At 36.1% G+C, this 20990-nt stretch overlaps 1 non-coding gene across 1 annotated transcript; it reads left to right on the top strand.

Moving 5' to 3' along the window:
• The first annotated feature begins 19384 nt into the window (after window positions 1-19384).
• Window positions 19385-19490, top strand: LOC111556882. The gene has a single exon (XR_002736593.1). It is a non-coding gene; the product is annotated as a U6 spliceosomal RNA (small nuclear RNA).
• Window positions 19491-20990: the final 1500 nt, after the last annotated feature.

Below are 20990 nucleotides of genomic sequence, written 5' to 3'. Positions count from 1 at the left end.
TCTTAATACAAAACTGCATAACTACAAAATGCTTTCTCCTTTGCAAAATGACTAACAAGTGCAGTATATTCAGTCCCTTATTTTTTATTCCTCCTCATTAAAAGATATTAAACAGCATTTTTGTTCAAAATCTTGCTTTAAATACATAAAAGTTTCAATACATTTCACATTTTAGCTGTTTGGGAAATATAATCGAATTACCTGCTTTCCCTCTCCCCACAAAAAGAAAAGAAAGATTTTGGATAAAAGTTCTCTAAAAAAGCATTTTTATTTTATTTTATTTTATTTTATTTATTTTATTTTATTTTATTTTATTTTATTTTATTTTATTTTATTTTATTTTAAAGTTTATATATTTTGAAAGAGAGACACAGAGGAGAGCACGAGCAGGGGAGGGACAGAAAAAGAGGGAAAGAGAGAGAATCCCAGGCAGGCTCCACACTGTCAGTGCAGAACCCGACACGGGGCTTGAACTCACAAACTGCGAGATCATGACCTGAGTCGAAATCAAGAGTGGTGCTTAACCAACTAAGCAACCCATTCGCCCCTAAAAAAGCATTTTTAAAGTAAAATATATTCAACTGCAATTGGTATAAGCATGTTTTTAAAGTAATACATATGCAGATATAAATGAGGTATGTGGGGCCATACTGCTTACACTATACATTATTAAATACAGTGCTTGATAATCAAAATCTAGTCTTAGAACTACACTCCGAATTGTAAAAGACAATTGTGAACATACATTTGTATATACCTTCTTTTGGGTGATTTTTAGTTTCAAATAACTTTAAGCTTATCAATAGTCTAATTCATTTATTAATGAAATTGATAAGCTGATAATAAAATATATATAAAAACACAAAGGATCTCAGATACACAAAACAGGTCTGAAAAAGAAAAACATTAGAGGATTATACTACCTGGTTTCAAGACTTAGTATAAACCCACAGTTATCAAACACATAGAATGATAGAACAGAGTGGAGGGTCCCAAACGGACCTACACTTTTATGGTCAATTAATACTTGGCATAGATGAAAAGGTAACTCACTGCAGAAGGAATAATGTCTTCAAGAAATAATGCTGAAACAATTAGGAAAAATGTGAATCTCTAACCTTACTTCAAACTCTACAAGAAAGCGACCTAGAAAAGGATCATATGTGGATGGATCATATATCTATACATATATAAAAACTATATAACTTCTTAGAGAAAGCATAGTAAAACATCCTTATGACCTTTGGAAAATAATTTGTCAGTTTCTAATAACATGAGAAATAAATTTGACAGATGACCCAGCAATTCCACTCCTATGTATTTACTGAAGAAAAAGCAGGTGTATGTTCACGTAGAGACTTCTGCAAAGGATGCTCATAGTTATTTCTTCCAGAACCAAAACTGGAAACAAGCCAAATGTCAATTAACAAATGAATGGATAACTAAATTATGGTATATTCATGCAGTGCAATACCTCTCAGCAATGTCAGATACACAAAAAACAAACCAAACCAAAAAAATGGATGACTGTTAAAAGCATTCTGAGAAGCGATAAAAGCCAGCCATGAAAGACTTTGTTTTGTATAACTACATTTATATAATATTTTAGAGTTAAATGGATACATTTTTATATATAAATTACATCTTGGTAACCAAGTTTACTTAAATATTAAAAAGTCGTTGCTGGATTAAAAAATCTTGGTAACCAAGTTTACTTAAATATTAAAAAATCGTTGTTTTCCTTAAACTTCCACTGCATATTACTATATTCTTAAATATTTTAGCTTTTGACCCATATATGCTAACTAAATTAATTGTGGATAGACAAGCACAAGTAATAAGCCAAAGCTCAAAACTAGGATCACACTGTCTATAAGATGGAGGTTTCCATTGACTAGTGTATTCTGGGTTTTAATGTCTAGACTTACTAATATTATCCGAAATGTTAACATGAGGTTTCTGGAGCAGAGCAGATTATTATGACTTGCATAAAGTGATCACCACAGCGGCCCCAATTCTAACCCCTGGTCTAACGTGATGAGACCCAGATGTCATCGTACACATAACTGAGTCTACTGCAGGTGAGGAGCCCACAGAAAATGAAGCCGGGTGGTTATGCGGAAAACAGATAGCTGTTTCTTCTCCTCTCCTGGGTAGGAGATCTTTCACTCCCAAGAGCAATTTCTCCTTGGAAATACCGAGGAGAAAGGTCCAGACCCTTTTCTCCTTAAAATGTAAATAAATTCCTCCTACATGAAGTGAAACCCTTTTCGGTTTTACAACTCAGGAATGTTTTCAACAGTTCCAGGTCTTATTCCTCCTTGAAATATAATCACATACCTTCAAGGGAGGTAAATCTCTCTGCAGCTCACACTAGCTACAGTCATAATTTAACTTCCAGGCTCAACTTTTAACCCAGGTCCCAAATTTTAATAAAATTTGCTCAGAAAGCTCCAACTGAACAAAAACAGTATTTTTGCTACAGTTCAACACCTATGATCCCTCTTAATTAAATATTCTCCTAAATAGTACTAATTCACACATATTACCATGTTATGTTGTATGAAATAAACTTATTTACCTACACCATTTCATTGTACATTCAGTTTCTTTGCTTCTAATTTGTTGCAATTTTAAACAATATATAAGAATTATAAATAAATTGCATTTTAGGTATTTCCCCAGCATACATTTATAGCAGTGAAATTGCAGGATTGTAAATTATTTGTTTAATTAAATTTATTCAGGTGGAATTGTTTTGTCAAAAAAATTAAATTATAAAAACGTCCTCCAAAAAATGGCAGCAATTTATACCAACAAAAGGGCAATATTAGAACCTTAGAATATTAATTTCAACTGAATGCATATTGCAATTATTTTAATATTTTCAATTTGCTTTAATTTTGGCTCCTTGAGTGCTTTGGTCTACAGATATTTTGAATTACATATTATAAATTATGCCATTTTTCATCATTTGTATCCTTTTTGTTTATATTTTAAAGTCCCAGGGTGCCTGGGTGGCTCAGTGGATTGAGCATCCAACTTCAGCTCGGGTCATGATTTCATGGTTTTTGAGTTCTAGCCCCACGTCAGGCTCTGTGCTGACAACTTGAAGCCTGGAGCCTGCTTCAGATTCTGTGTCTCTTTGTCTCTCTGCCCATCCCCCACTTGTGCTCTGTCTCTCTCAAAAATAAATAAATAAATGTAAAAAAAAAAAGTAGAAGAAAATATATATTTTTTAAAGTGTCATGAAAAAACATCCAGAAAAAAAATGACATTTTCAGGACTCCTGTTCACTCAGTCAGTTAAGTGTCCAACTCTTGGTTATAGCTCAGGTCATGATCTCAGGATTGTGGGATCCAGCCCCGAGTTGAGCTCCACCTATCAGTGCTGAGCCTGCTTGGGATTCTCTCTCTGCTCTGCCCCCCACTCTGTGCACTTGAGTTGTTTTCCCTTTCTCTAAGTGAATAAACTTAAAAAAAAAAAATTTCGTTAAAAAAATGACATTCTCTTCTGGTTATCTTATAGTGTTGTTTATAATATATGATTACTTAATACATTTTATAATATCAAAAATATCAAAAACAGAATAGGAACCTAACAATAAAACTCTGTATTTATGCACAGATCCTGTTTGACTAAAGATGATGAACCAAAATGGCTTTATGCTCATTGTTTTCAATTCAGTAAAAATTCAAGCCATATAGTATATAGTAATTTGCATACTGTAATAACTTATACTGTATTGTATGCAGTAATTTGAATAAATTAAGTAAATATTCTACAAAATAATTTAAATATAATAATTTAAATGAAGTAAAATTAAACTAAATTAAAAATGGAGTTACAAGAAGAAACGTGATCAGTGTCCAGATAAAAGAAGAGAAGGAGAACCAAACCACCAAGAAATAAGCTTGGGACAATGGGTCTGAGCACCAAGGCCTCAGGGGGTCCACGTTTCTACAAGGGACTTCAACTCTTACTGATGCAAGAAAGGGAAATGGGAAGAGGTGACAGATGTGGAAGGAATGTCAGGTAAATCCTCAGCCTCTTATCTGAGGCCCAGTACACGGAAGAAGAGCAGCATTTCATATAGTTTGTACCCAAACAAAAGGTCCCCTTCTGTGGGAAAGGCTGCTTGACTCAGAGGAGCAACCCATTGAACCCTGACTCTGCGATACAGTCAGACAATGGTCATCTTCAGAAAAGATAAACAAGATAATACCAGGAATACAAAATATGCACAAGAGACATTTATGTGGCTTTAGAGGGAGATCATGTCCATGCCCAGCAATAGGAAGTATTTTCACCGGGCGAGAGAGATGAGAGTGAGGATTTGGTTATCCATAGCCACACTGTGTGAAGAGAAGGAGACAAAACTCCAAGTGTGGGAGAAGAGAAGAGGCAGAGGGTGACTCTATCATTGCTCTAGTGTGGCATGGGATTAACATTTGTTATCATCTATTACTTTTTAAAAAGTCATCTTTTGTACTACTTAGTGTTCAGGGAATATTCTGTCACATAAATACATCATCAAAATTTAAATAAATAAATAAAAATCTTTTTATAGGTGAGAAGATGAGAATGAGGGGGCAGGTGGAGAGAGATAAGAACAAGTGGGGGAAATGCAGTCATAAAGAAAATGAATTAGGGAAAAGTGAAGTTGGATCTGACTTCATTCTTGATATATTTATAAGTGTCAAGAGTATATATTTCAAGTGACGAAATGAACTACCATAAATGGATCTATACATTTAAACAGTATTTTTGCTACTGAAAAAAATGGCAGAAGTTGTAATCAGGAAGGCATATGAGAATATAGGAAAAAAATAATACATTTTTAAAAACATAAGCCATTACCTCTTTTCCTATTTTCATTATTTGCTGTTCTTAACAAGTATCAGTTCTTAACTGTATGTAAAATCTTCAGTGTATTATGAAATTCTATTCTCACTCTTTATATACATTTTGAATATATATACATATACACATTTTATATACATTCTATATCCACTGTATGCATTATATATTTTTGAATGAATATATATGTATATATTTTGAATGAATATATACATATATATCTTGAATGAATATATATATATATATAAAGATAGAGAGAGTGTATGAGAGACAGCTTAATAACCACTGTGATTATGGCGCACATTACCTTTTCAGCCACACTCCTTTTCCTCACTCACAGCATGAGATTTTTGCTCATATTGAGTTTCTCCGTCTCACACACCAGCACGACTGCATGGAATGTTGGAAGGTCTCACTTCTCATCAGTAGGAAGTTCTGTTATATTGTTTCCTGCTGTGCTTCACTGAGTCCTCCGTACTATTCTTCAAGCTCCTTGCTTGCATCAATCTCCTTTCATCTTTCTGTGGTTTTGTACTATTACCCAGTCTTTCCCCACACTCAAGCCAGCTCCACTATTTCAAGTGTGTCTTTGATAGCAGTGGATTGAGTAAGACAGAAAGCAATCTGGAGGTAGTCCTTCACATTCTTTTATTAGTAAGGAAATTAGCAGTAGTATAACTCTTTCATAAAAACTTTGGGATTTTGATGTATGTCCTCAAGGGAATATAATGAAAGCATGTTGGTTCACAAGCTGCCCCCTCTACACAGAAGGCAAGGGGAGACTGAGAAAAGAAGCAGCTGTTCCAGATTGTTAGGTGGCAGGTTGAAGAAGCAAAGAACTTACTTGTCTTGGACAGCCACAAGATGAGTAGATGTCTACACCCACCTGCCATAATATAAACAATTATATAGAGGTCCTAACTGGGTTCAGCCACAGTATATTACCCAGATGGTCTCAACAATATATTGCTCTCTCAAGTCTGCATCTTTGAAACAGCTCCCAATGTGGGGAAGGTGAGGACTGTGTACATTTCAAGCATAGGAGAGAAGGTGAGGTGCCTCCGATTGCAGAGTCCAGTTCTTGGGGCAACTTGTGGTCATGTCTTCTCTGTTACCTCCTCCAACAAAGCAAGAGAGATTTGGTCTGCCATTTTATCCATGACCATTTTCAATTATATCAGTTTACTTGTTATTTTTGCTTTGCACTTGGCTCCTTCTTTAAATATTTTTTATGGAGGTTATAATAGAGGATCAAAGTAGGAAAAGAATGAAACTGATGTCTTTCGCTTTTGGATGCTAGGCTTCTGTACTAACTTTGCTTCAACTTTGGTTGCACACTCTTGCTACTTGAGTTGATCTCAATATTTGATCAGCCTGCTCATTATGTATGTGATACGTATATGACTGAGAAAAATGAGTGTCTCTATCAAGCAAATGATATTTCATTCATCACTCTCCTTCACAGGATAAATTTGCTAAGATTTTGGGTACTCAGGACTCACTCTATTTGTATTAAATTATTAGCTGTATGATCCTAGATAAATGACTTAATGTCTTATTTTCTCAAATTTACCAAGTTTATAATTTCCAAATAATAGCAATGAAAATAGTACTATCATTGGGGCGCCTGGGTGGTGCAGTCGGTTAAGCGTCGGACTTCAGCCAGGTCACGATCTCGCGGTCCGGGAGTTCGAGCCCCGCGTCGGGCTCTGGGCTGATGGCTCAGAGCCTGGAGCCTGTTTCCGATTCTGTGTCTCCCTCTCTCTCTGCCCCTCCCCCGTTCATGCTCTGTCTCTCTCTGTCCCAAAAATAAATAAACGTTGAAAAAAAAACAAAATTAAAAAAAAAGAAAATAGTACTATCAGCTAATTAATAAGATGAAGATTGGATTAATAATTCACCTTAATAATTTATCTTAAAATTCTGACACATGATTAGTGCTCAAGAAATGCCACATTATTATATTTACTACATCATTTTTCTCTGCTTAAGGTATCACTATGTCCATCCTGTCTTCTAAACTGTATTTTCTATCCTTTCTTCCTCCTGACACCAACATCCTAGCTTTCTACTTCCCTAATAAGCAAACATCCTGAACTAAAATTCTACATTCTACCTTTTAAACTCTGAATATTCCACATACACAATTTCAAGGTGGTTTCAACACATGTAACTCTCTTGAAAATTCATCTATGACTTGCTAAGTTCCAATGAAATTTGACAAAATCTTTGATATGTTTGATAAGGTATTTTACCTAACACTTACAGAAACATGGTACCACTGACTTAACCTAAAGCCAGATAAAAGTGCATGATGGGAGGGCAAGCTGGAAGGTTGACTTCCTTTCAGAAATGGAGATGGTTGAGCTCCCCTGCCTATGAAGTGAAATGTCATTTAAGATTTCACTTGAAAAACCGTAACATGTACTGCCTATCTGAGGATGTTCACATAAAGAGGAAACTCTTCCACCTCCTAAAAAACAAAATAAAATGCAAAACCACAACAACAATAACAAAAAACAATCCTGGAGGGAGGTAAGAAAACCACATGGGTCGATCTGTTGGGTTGATGTTTGAATCTGTGCTGTCTTCCATGTTACCACAGGGCCGGAATCTTGAGTTACAAATAAAGTAATTTCTTCAGGATTTCAGAGCATATGATCAGCATGGAGACAATTTCGAAAACCACTAAACATGACATGTGGAAAGAGACAGAGGTGGCCAAAGAAGAACTCAAGGCAAAGTAAGCTTATCAAATGAAAAAAATATATAGAGAGAAAGAAAAATTAAAAATTAAATAAAATGTAAATTAAAAAATTAAATAAATTCATCTTGAGATGGGCTTTATTGCAGATGAAATGAAAATAAAGTAATAATTTACAAAATGAGTATAAAATAATTGCATGTATAATATTTGCAAATATAAAGGGAGAAGCAATGATCTATTTCCAAATTATGGATTTTTTAATGTTTATTTATTTTGGGGAGAGAGTGAAACCCGGAGAGGGTTAGAGAGAGAGACACAGACTCGGAAGCAGGCTCGAGCCTGACAAGTGTCTCAAACTCCTGAACCATGAGACCATGAACTGAGCTGAAGCCGTAGGCTTAACCTACTGAACCACCCAGGCATTCCCCCCAAATTATGTTTTTTTTTAAAGAAAATATAAAAACTTTGTATTCCTGACTACATACACTATGGATTTCAAGCTCCAGTGTCAGATGCCTGGCAAGAGCCTTAAAAACAGCCTTTATCTCCCTTCCAATGGTTCTGATTTTCTGATTGAACATGAACTGACAGACAATAGTCTACTAAAAATTTTTCCAGAAAACAGAACCTTAATGGATATATTCTGTGAATTGATTCTTAGTTATCTGGAGTTGTTTTTCTAATCTGATTAGATTTAAAGGTGTTATTTGACCCTGTTTCTAGTAATAATGGGGCATGCAGTGGCATAAATATATTTATGGAGATAAACCATATAGTAATCAACTGGCAATGTATTTGTTTCCCCTGCCTACAATGTTGGGCTCTGGTAATGTAGAGTGCTTAAATCCAAATCAGGGATACTTCTGCTACAGCACAGAAACAACGGTTTCATTCATTGGAGAAGTTGAGACTGCCACACAAACATTCCCATGTCAATGAATCAACTGACAAAGAAGGCGGGTATTGTATGGGTGATTGATTTTGGTAACTGAGGCAGACTTGGGGATGCTACAATGGAGAAGGAGAAGTGAGGAATATGTCCAAAATATAGGAAATCTTCTAGGCATGTTATTTAGTACTTCCATGTCTTATGATTGAAGTCAGTAGAAAACTAAAATGACCCAAGTGTGGTTTCAAGCTGCAAGGATTAAGTTTGGGTAATTCCAGCTGGCAAAAAACCACAACCTGCTGAGGTGCTTTCTAAGAGCAAAACATATAGAATGAATAGGGAGAGAAGGTAATTATAAATATCAGCTATAACTAAGTGAAGAGGGGTAGAAACAAAAACTACAATAGTTACCAGCAGTTCTTTCTTATTTTCATACGAATAGATATGTTTGTGTATGTGTGTGCCATGGTTTTGTTAAATTAACATTCAAGTAAAGCCTCCAGGTGTTGGATGGTGAACCAAGGTTTAATAAAAGACCACAAGAGAAATTGAAATGGAGAGATTTGTTCCACATAGGTCCTAGAGGAAGTTCACGGGACACCTTGAGGGGCCATAAGGGGAGGTCAAGGCAGGGTGCAGGCAGAGCAAGAGAGCTTGAGTCAAATGCCTTTATTAAGGTTTATGGTTAGAGTGCTTTGGGATTCCCAGGCTAAGACCAGATTGGTCAGTTGAAACAAACAAACAAACAAACAAAAAATAGTGGGGTTTTGGCAATCTCCAAGGGCTCTTATCTAAGGGGCCATGGGAGGTGGAAGAGACTGTTTATCACAACAGCTGTTGGGAAAGTCATTTCAGGACTTATATTTGCTTGTGAGTCTGCAGGCTGCCACCTAGAATATGTGCTTGCGTGATGGACTAGAGTTAGTCTGAGGCCTCCACGAGTTGCTTGGCCAAACAAAATGGATACTGAGGCAGCAATACCATGATGTAGCTTAGCTAAACTCCCCACAGTATGTGTATATATAAGAATCTCCCCCTTAACCTTACCTTATCAATAACGATAAAGTATGTTAATAGTAGTTAACTTTACATCTCAGTATTCACGTTGTAAGCAGGATAGTGAGACCCCAGTAGAAAAATAATGAACATCAACTAAAGGTAGAAAATAGTTTTAGTATATTTTGTAGGGAAAACAGCAAGCTTGTTTTCAGTAGCACTTGTATCAGGGTCGGTGGAATGTGACTCCATTAAAGCTTTATTTGGAAGCTATATTTGGTTTTACAAATCCTGTTTGGGTGCTGGGTTTATGAGTTGTACCACCATGGCTTTATGATACAAACACATGACTCTGCTAAATCGTGCTTCCTAAAATTTTCTCCCTCATATATTCTGGTTAGGGTAGGCCATGAGATATGTTGTGTGTGATCTGGAAGGTGAACCCGAAGGAGCCTCCACATCCTTTCCTAGCAGAAGGCTGGTGAAGAAGTGCAGGTGCTATTTCAGCTCACACATGTTGGTACTTATTTGCTGGCTCATCTCACTGGCATGGGACAGCCGTTCACCAGAAGCTGTTGCACCTTCCCCAACTGTGGAGTTAGATACATATTTAGGTTCCTGACGAAGTTTGCCAAGTTTCCTGCAGGAAACCAACATTGTCAAATTGGGAGGTGGTGAAAAACGAACAGTTTCCACTTATCGGCTGTGTGTTGCAATGGATCTTACCCTCCTTTACATCTACGTTCTCTTCTTGACTGCTTCAAATCAAAAGGCAAAGACAGAGTTTCTTTTCATTCATCTCCTCCAGTAACATAGAAATTTCTATAACAGAGCAGATGAAGTCTGCCTCCCTGATTGAACCTCAATTCATATACAGGTTTACCACCTAATAAATTTTATTATAAAACTTCTATATTTAAAAAAAATGATTTGCTGGGATATGAGCAGACATTGGAACATAGTAGAAAATTTAGATATGGACTCTTTCATACAGAAATTTAACATGGGTGAAAAGTGGCATCTCAAATTTGTGGCAAAATGATGAATTAAAAATATATGATGTAGAGCTAACCGGATAATTATTTGGGAAAAAAGATAAAATTTGATGCACATGTCACACTGTATACAAAACTAAATCTCAAGTAGATCAGGAATCTCAATTCTGAAAAAGGAATTATGCAAATACTAAAAATTAAGAACATACAATCACAAAACAGGTGATTTCTATCATAATATTCCAGGACTAAGAAACACCTTCCTAACTCTGCACTAAAAAATCTAAAATCTATGAAAGACTGCATAAATAAATTCAACTACTTATTGTCTGTATGGATGTAATTATAATTCCTCATACATAAAAATGATTAATGTGATTATGACTAATACACACCATATTATAAATATGAAATACATTATTTTCTGTGAAATGTATATGGGCATATATCACGGCCAGAGAAAGAGTGGAGATATCTGTTACTATTGCTATGATTGCCATTATTATTTGTAGTTAGTAATAACAATACTAATTTTAATAATTTTAATAATTTTTTAATAAATTAAATAAATTTTAATAAAATTCGCATTAGTAGTAGTACCAGTACAGTATTATATTACATTATTGCAGGTTTAAGACAATTTTAGTCTTCAGAGAACTAAGGACTGAGACCGTGAATATGTGCATGAAAAAAAATATGGCTTAAAAATGACTGTGAAATATATGAACACTTCTGGGTTGATATATGACTGCTATCTGATTAGCAGATGTGGCTGGCCTGTCACATAAAATTCAAAAGATTTGAAAGAAACTGTGATAACATTTTGAAAGACACATTGAGTAATTTTTATGAAAAGTAGTTAATTAAAGTCACTCCTAATGGAAAACCCAAAATTTTAAAAACATTATTAAAATTCTCTAGTAATAGCTCAAACCCTAATTAAAACACAAGAGATAGAAAAATCACTTTTGTATTTAACTCTATTAACTGTTTAAAAGAAGCCAAGCATTATTTTCCTCTTCTAATTACAAAAGTTTCATATACCCGTAACAAAGCAAGTTAATATGATTTACTGCTCTTTTTTCTAGTCTAATGATAGGCTTACAAATTTGAAATCATTGTACGTTCCTTAACAATCTTTAATGAAGATATGGGGTGCCTGGGTGGCTCAGTCGGTTAAGTGTCTGACTTCCACACAGGTCATAGCTTTCACTGTCTGTGGGTTCGAGCCCCGCGTCGGGCTCTGTGCTGACAGCTCAGAGCCTGGAGCCTGCTTTGGGTTCTGTGTCTCCCTCTCTCTCTACTCTTCCTCTGCTCATGCTATGTCTCTCTCAAAAATGAAAAAACTATTAAAAAAGTAAAAAAAAACCACAATCTTTAATGAAGATATATTGCTGGTAATCTCAAATGGAACTGTCTTCCATATCATAAAACTGCACTAAACATGAATACATGAGGCTCTGTGATTAAAGATGCTTGTACAGCTGCAGTTTGTTTTTCCTAAACAGACTATTATCACCAGAAAAAAAAGAAGCATCCTTTATTTAATAAAATAATTATAAATTAGGTAAAATTTAGTCATGAGGAGTAAAGAATCAACTTGAATCAAGATCAAAGTCTGGATAAACACATATTCTGCTGCATGGAAATAAAGCACAGAACTGCCTTTGTGACCATTTTAATTTTGCTAAAATGTTTTGGATCTTTATGTTTCATATTTCTAAAAAAGGAAAGCACATAATATACTAGAGTATGCACTATTATTAGTGTTTGCTCTTTGGTGATATAACTTCTACTAAATATCAAACATTTCTGTGGAGAGTAGTGTGTTAAACCATTATGAACATCAATATCTTATTTGAATTAAGGAATCAGTGTGACTCTTTCACTCGGTAGAATATGATAGGCAGTGTGGTAGAGGGTAATCTAAATTATTTTCTAGTCATAGGACATGGTTCTGGTGGCAACTAGAATGCCTTTATTACTTCTGAATATTTTGAAACATGACTGAGGTTGAATGTGTTCATTTGCAAAAGTGACATAACGTCATTCTATTACTTAAATATTATGGAGTATGATTAGATACAGATGTATGTCAAAAACACGATATAGATCATAGAGTAACTGCCCAATATTTCCTATTACTAGTACAATGTTACTCCTAACGGCTGTTAATTATATATTTAAAATTCCAGATCCTAGGGGCGCCTGGGTGGCTCAGTCATTTAAGTGTCTGACTTTGGCTCAGGTCTGAATTCGAGCCCTGTATCAGGCTCTGTGCTGACAGCTCAGAGCCTGGAACCTGCTTCAGATTCTGTGTTTCCCCCTCTCTTTGTCCCTCCCATGCTCATGTTCTCTCTCTCTCTCTCTCTCTCTCTCTCTCTGTCTCTCGATAATAAACAAATGTTAAAAAAGTATTTAAAAAAATAAAATTCTAGATCCTAGGTTGCACCTCCACTGAATATGTGCTTATGACTCCAATTCTTATTAGAATAAGGTTGACGTCTTTCATGTCCCTTATAACCAATTTTAAACACTTAGAAACTGTCTAAGTTAAAGTAACTGTTTCTTTGATGAATTTATTGAAAATGTATAATATTTATAACTTTTTAAAAATATCTGTGAGCCAAATAATAAAAACATCTGCCTCTAGTGTATCTTAGGTTCACGTTGATTTGTTACCAGCGTAGAAATCAATCCAGATTGATTGTTCTTTCAGTTCTATTCCAGGAAGCCATATTTATTACCTGTTCACTTAATTTCCAAGTGCTTGTTTGAAATGATCTGATTAGCCAGGGAGATAGTCCTCCTAGAGGTATTCTTTCCTTTTTGAATACTACTTCAGGAAACATGGAAATATATCACCATTCACTTTTACACTAACTTATTTTGCATCACTACCACCATATGAGCAATGCACTATGTTTCTCCATTTTTCATTGAAAATAAAAACAGAGAGAAGGTCAGAAAATTATCCTATATTGCCCACTAGTAAGTAGCGGAGTGGCCTTGCAAGCAGTCAGATTCAAGTGATTACAATGTATATTGCTATACCGTAATACTTTTTCAATCTATGGGAAGATAAGAGTTGAGTTGAGAAAAATATTGTAAACATTATTTTTCTCAGTACACACACACATGCACACACATGCATGCACACACACGTGTGTGCAAATATACACATCTTTAAACTAAATAGGAAGATACTGTAAACTATCCAGTTAGACAAGCTGTCGACTTGCCATACAATATGGATCCCACATGACTTTCAATTTAGCATGGATACACCAGATTCTGTTTGAATTCCATAATGAATAAGTTAATAAATAGGTTTTATTGCAGGAAGGAGACACTTACATGAACCAAAAGTCAGCAAGAAAGAGAAGGCATGGATGCCTGTAATCTGCCCACCACACTACAGAAAAGCACAGAAGTAGGCAGACTTTTAAGATAAACCCAGATTCCTGGCATGTCTGTGTTCACACCCTGTACAATCCCCTCCACTTCAGTTTGGGTGCAGCCTGTGATTATAATAAAATGTTACGCCAGTGATAAGGTTCTATGTTCTGTGAAAAACATGACAGGATTTTTAGATGCAATTAAGGTCCTCACTTAGTTGATTTTGAATTAATCAAAAGGCAGTCTGGAGTGGACCTGACTTAATTAGGTGAAAGCCTTTTTAAAGAGGCTCTGAAGAAGCAAACGGCATGCTCTTTTAAACTGCCTATGGAGAGGCCCATTCTTTAGGAGTTGAGTCACAAGGAAATGAATTGTGCCAACAACCTGAGAGAGACTAGAAGTGGATTTTTCCATGAGTAAGGCTCCAAGTGAGAATGTAGCCCCATGGACATCTTGCTAGGAGACTTGGAAGATCTTAAGCAGAAAACACAGCTAAGCAGTGTCTAGTCTTCGGACAAATAAAACTGTAACATCACGCATGGATGCTGTTTTAAGACATTAGGTCTCTGAATCTGTGCAGCAGAGAAAACCAATACTACGATGGTGCATTCAGGTGTTTGTTGGGCTAGTAGAGGTTTGAATTTCTGTACTGGGCCCCTTTCCTCTTTGTGTCTCCTTTCAACAGGATAAGCCTTGTCTGTGGGAAGGTCCGGGCTGCTTGGTTGTGGAGAATTGGTGTGCCAGCTATTTATGATACCAGCCTGGCAAAGTGAGTTACCCTGTGCCTGGGGACCTTGTGTTATAAGTCCACATATTTCCATTTTTTCATATTTAATGTGTCTCATGAGTGATAAGAGTGGTTCAATATAAAAAGTGGTATAGTTAGTGCATTTCTGAATATTTTCAAAGGGCCCTTAAAATATTCTTATTTTACTATCTCTTTTCCAGATGCACATCTCATTCCCCACACAATTTGATTTACTTTTTCTATCCCATATTAAGCAGAAGCTATATGAATGAAGATTTATACATAATTATCTAAAGTAAGAAACAGAAAGCTTTGCTGATTTATGCCTCCAGATGTTTTATGTCAGACGAAACCATTATATAATGCCTTGCTAAATATAGCACACCCATGTGATTATCATCACTTCTCTTGGAAAATATTTCCTTCAGTGTTAAAAATATAAACAAACCAGAAAACTAAAACATCTGTGAGTCATGATTTCAATGTATAAACCTTAAAGTAGAAATAGTAAGTCACCTATTTCATTTATATAACATAAAAACAACTATAATTTAATTACATACAGTAAATATAATTTACACAAGTTATTTCAACTTACATTATTTTATCATACTTCATGTCTGTGTTTCAAATATTTTTTATTTTAGATTTATAGCTTTTCTTTTCTTCTAATGTTCTCCCCATATATCCTAGATAATTTTTATTGTTTTTTATCATGTCTAATGTGCCTGCGAAAGCATTTTCTTCTGTTGGTTTATTTTAGGAGACATAAAATCTGTATTATACTGTCTTCTAAGTTAAAGGTCTAAAGATTTTTAAGGAAACAGCAATTGTGCAATTATAATTTTAGGGAAATAGAGAAAAGTATTACTAAATTGATGAAGATACTTAGTGAGATATTTAGTTAGATATTTAGTTATTTCCCAAAGTCATGTTAACGTGAGTTATTCATTACCAGTATTTGCAGAACTGGTAGTTTTTGAGGGCAGTCTTTCAGAATTGTTCTGAATCCAGGAGGAACATTTTTTCTGTTTTTCTCCCTGGTTCTCCCTACTAAAGTAGTGGGCCTCATTTTTGCTTTGCTAACATGGAGCTACCAGCCTCTTAATTGCTTGCCACCAAATTGTCCACGATTCTGAGAGCATCCTTAGAGTATAACCCCCCCCCCCCCAAACACTGTGCCCTATAAAGTCAGGGAACTTGGGGAGAGCTTCAGATATCTCTGTGGTCGTGACCTGTCTTTCCTCTGGGAAAAAAATCTCTGAGTACCTACTCCAGAGTTGGGTGCTGGGACAAGGGTCCTCTCCTGTCAGAGTGATGCCCTTGCCCTGTGAGCAATGAGTTGGTCAGGAGCAGTAGTCTCTGTCCAAAGCTTGCTTCTCTAGGTGTGGAAACTCCATTCTACAAGTAAGCTGAAAGGAGGGTGACTGGGGTCTCTGTTTTCTTGGATTTCTATGTCTCCTATACAGGTTTTATCCTATGAGTGAAGGCTGCATGGAGGGAATCTCTGAAACACAAAGTTGGGAGATGAAAAATACTATCTCCTGCCTCCCCTGGGAGACACTGCAGCCCTAGACTGGAATCTGTGGGAAAAGATCTTGGTCACCTACTTAGAATGTAGTTTCCATCTTGTTGGTGGGAGTGGGGTGGGGGCATGGCTCAAATGCCATAGTCTCAGTTATATGAGATTAAGTAGATTTTCTTCAATATATGCTTCTGCATTTGTTGTATGCCCTTTGGCCAATTATCAGAGACTTTAAATGATTCCTTTGCCTATTTATTTATTTATTTATTTATTTATTTATGTATTTTTCCAATTTTCACCTGTTACAGTTATTTCACTAGGGCCAGGGTCCACAGAGCTCTCCTAAGGCATAATTCCAGAAGTGATCTATCCCAAAGATATTTGGAAAACATATTTTAAGTAAGCTTCAGAACTGAGGTAAAATAAAGGAGACAGGAAACATACTGTTGCCAGAGGAAAGAGCCTAAGAAAAGTTTCAAATGAGATTGAAAATACAGGACACATTTAAGGAATAACAAATTGTCCACCTTTGTAGAAATGTTAGAAATGTAGAAGAGTATTGAAAGAAGAGAAGGGGGAGACTGTTGGGATCACAGTTTCTGATGATGAATGTAGAAGGAGGTATATCTAATTTTGTAGACAATGTAGTGGGATCAATCACTTCAGTATAGTAGGTTAATATTTTTCTGGGCAAGATATTGATCGCTCCCTTAAAAAATAGAAGAATGGATAAGCACTTTATTATAATTAAATATTAAAATATATACACATATATATTAATATATGCTTCCGAATTCTATGAATACACAATTGCTACAAGAAATCACCTTCTTAAAATTAGGTTGAGAATTTCAGTGTTATTTAAACCTTGACAAGAAGAGGGTTATAAAATTAAATCTCAAAGACAGCTCATTTTCATGATGTGGATTACATTTACTAATGAACAATATTCTTTAAAATTGCTTTTCTCATTCACCGGTCTCATTCAACACAAGGGTGTAGTGCATGGTGGTGGAGTCACTGGGGAGAAGCACCACTCGGGGTACTCACTTAATCTAGGAGTAGAAAAGCCCACTTCTTGGGATGCCTGGGTGGTTCAATCGGTGAAGCATCAGACTCCAAATTTCATTTTTTTAATATGAAATTTATTGTCAAATTGGTTTCCATAAAACACCCAGTGCTCATCCCAACAGGTGCCCTCCTCAATACCCACCACACACCCTCCCCTCCATCCCACCCCCCATCAACCCTCAGTTTATTCTCAGTTTTTTAAGAGTCTCTTATGGTTTGGCTCCCTCCTTTTCTAACTTTTTTCCCCCTTCCCCTCCTCCATGGTCTTCTGGTAAGTTTCTCAGGATCCACATAAGGGTGAAAACATATGGTATCTGTCTTTCTATGTATGACTTATTTCACTTAGTATAACACTCTCCAGTTCCAACCATGTTGCTACAAAAGGCCAGGTTTCATTATTTCTCATTGCCAAGTAGTATTCATTGTATATATAAACCACAACTTCTTTATCCATTCGTCAACTGATGGACATTTAGACTCTTTCCATAATTTGACTATTGTTGAAAGTGCTGCTATAAACATTGGGGTACAAGTTCCCCTATGCATCAGTACTCCTGTATCCCTTGGGTAAATTCCTAGCAGTGCTATTGCTGGGTCATAGGGTATATCTATTTTTAATTTTTTGAGGAACCTCCACACTGTTTTCCAGAGCGGCCACACCGGTTTGCATTTCCACCAACAGTGCAAGAGGGTTCCCGTTTCTCCACATTCTCTCCAGCATCTATAGTCTCCTGATTTGTTCATTTTAGCTTCTCCAACTAGCATGAGGTGATATCTCAATGTGGTTTTGATTTGTATTTCCCTGATGAGGAGTGATGTTGAACATCTTTTCATGTGCCTGTTGGCCATCTGGATGTCTTCTTTAGAGAAGTGTCTCTTCATGTCTTCTGCCCATTTCTTCACTTGATTGTTTTTTGGGTGTGGAGTTTGGTGAGTTCTTTATAGATTTTGAATGCAGACTCCTAATTTCAGATCAGGTCATGATCTCACGGTTTGTGAGATCAAGCCAAGTCCCGTGTTGGGCTCTGTGCTGATAGCATGGATACTGCTTGGGGTTCTCTCTCCCTCCCTCTTTCTCTGCCCCTCCCCTGCTTTGACACTATTTCCTTCACTCAAAATAAATAAATAAATAAATAAGCAAACAAACATAAAAAAGAAAAGCCCACTTCTCCTTTTATCAATCTATTCAACTCAGCGTTTTCCATTCTCATAGAGAAGCCTGTAATGAATAAAAATCCAAATAGGACTATAAGAGTGGATGTCTTCCCTATGCCATAGCCTGAGTCTGCGGTATTAAATGAGGAGCTTCAGAGAATACATGTCCAGTATTCAGAAAATAAAGGAATAAAACATTCTCATGAATGACTTTTTTCCAGAGAAAAAAATATTATTAACCATTGATATACCTAAATATATGCAACACACAGTTAAATTTTAACACTATGGTTGAGAGTGATGCACCTGTTCTCAGAAATAATTATTTAATATTTTCCCACCCTTTTGACATGACCTTCTTGTGTGAGTAGTGATGACATTTCCCCTGACAAAGATTTAATGACTTCATATGGGAACATAAGAAAAAAAGGACAAATAAAATGCCAGACTGTTTGCTGTGCTGTCACTGTTTTCTTTCCTTAATGTGGTTGCTGACAGCCAAAATTGAAAACATTCTGAGTTTCCTTGTCACCTCATGTTCACTAGATACTGCATGTCAGAGGCAGAGATCTTGTGACAGGTGAGGAGATCATGTCAAGGAAAATAGAAGCGTACAAAAAACAGTGGAGGCCAAAACCACTTGTTCATTGCCAGGAAAATTGAGAAAACAGTGCCCAGGATTATTCCTTTCCCCTCCAAGATGCAACATGCTCTAAGAATCTCTCCAAACAGCTGCTACATCACGTAGGAGGAAAGAACTTTCAAAGCATGAGAGGATTTGTATTTCTAATATAAGGAAGTGCTGAGGAGTTACTTCAATGTAAATTGACTGCAAAAAAAAAAAAAAATAGCCATAGGGAGATCGTTGCAACAAGAGTGACTCTAGATATGTGTTAGCCAGAAGGACACCTTTATAGAACAAGAATGAATCTAGATGTATGAAGATGTGTGACTAAGTGTATGATCTTTCATTGTTGTTTACTTGGACTGCACATTATAATGCATAATTTAAATAATGCTTTTTTAAAAACCAATTACAGTGCTCACTTTGGTAGCACATATACTAAAATTGGAATGATATACACAAGATTAGCAGGATCCCTTGTGAGGATGACACCCAAATTTGTGAAGCGTCCCATACTTTTAGAGCATAATGCTAAGCAGAGTTAGTCAGTCAGAGAAGGACAAATGCCATATGATTTCACTCAGATGTAGCATTTAGGAAGCACAACAAATGAGCAAAGGGCAGGGGCATGGGGAAAGAGAAAGAGACAGACAAACCAAGAAATGGACTTTTAACTATTGAGAACAAACCGATGACTACCAGAGGGGATGGGGGGAAGGGTGAAATAAGTGATGAGGATTAAAGAGCACACTTATGATGAGCTCTGAGTAATACATAGAATTGTTGAGTCACTGTATTGTATATCTGAAAATAATATAACACTGTATGTTAATTATACTGAAATTTGAATAAAAAGAAGGTTAGTGGGATCTGATTATTTGCCTGCAAACTGGGGAGATGGAAAGTCTCGGTAGGGACACAGGAAAACTTGTCCACTAACATATTTTGTGAGGCCTAGACTGATAGGAGGTCGATTCAGATATAAACATACCTTCAAACAAAGTGATAAAATGAAGATAGAAAAGGGCAGAATTTGAAAAATGTAACATAAGTTACAATGAAAAGAATTCCACCATGTGCCTGAATTTACTTAGGATAAAAGATGCAATTGTTTGGGGTTTGTTTGTTTGTTTGTATTTTGTGTTTTCGTTTTTTCTTGGTTAGGGAAAATAAGAACTAACTTACTGGAGATCACTGACACCTGTGGAATTATAAATATTCTTCAATACCCAGATATGTTTATCTACATTGTCCACTGTATTCTGCTGATTTATACCATGCATAATCTATAGTGACTATATATGTGCATCTATAATGTGCATAATCTATATGTACAGTATATGTATGCATCTATGCAAAATATATGCATGTGTAATTTTAAGTAAAGATTTTTTTTTAAGTTTATTTATTTTGAGAGAGAGAGAGAGAGAGAGACAGAGAACACAATTGGGGAGGGGCAGAGAGAGGGAGAGAAAGAATCCCAGGCAGGTCCACACTGTCAGCACAGAGTCTGATGTGGTGCTTGAATTCACAAACCATGAGATCAAGACATGAGCCAAAGTTGGACACTTAACTTACTGAGCCACCCAGGTGTCCCTTAAGAAAATATATATATATTTTTTAATTTTTTTTTCAACATTTATTTATTTTTGGGACAGAGAGAGACAGAGCATGAACGGGGGAGGGGCAGAGAGAGAGGGAGACAGAATCGGAAACAGGCTCCAGGCTCTGAGCCATCAGCCCAGAGCCTGATGCGGGGCTCGAACCCACGGACCGCGATATCGTGACCTGGCTGAAGTCGGACGCTTAACCGACTGCGCCACCCAGGCGCCCCAAGAAAATATATTTTTGTAGGGCTGTAAGAAATTTTATTTTTTTAATAGGACATAATCAAATAGGGTTTGAAGATCAAAGTTGCACAGATTATTTAGTAAATATATAAGGATAGTAATACTTTTAAAATTTTTCGATAGCTACAAATGACTTCCAGTGTTCTTCACATGAAAATGGTAATTTGGAA

This window comes from Felis catus, chromosome A1, assembly GCF_018350175.1.
Source record: "Felis catus isolate Fca126 chromosome A1, F.catus_Fca126_mat1.0, whole genome shotgun sequence".
Lineage (NCBI taxonomy): Eukaryota > Metazoa > Chordata > Mammalia > Carnivora > Felidae > Felis > Felis catus.
The sequence above is the reverse complement of the archived record's forward strand: the minus strand, read 5'-3'. Positions and strand labels throughout refer to the sequence as shown.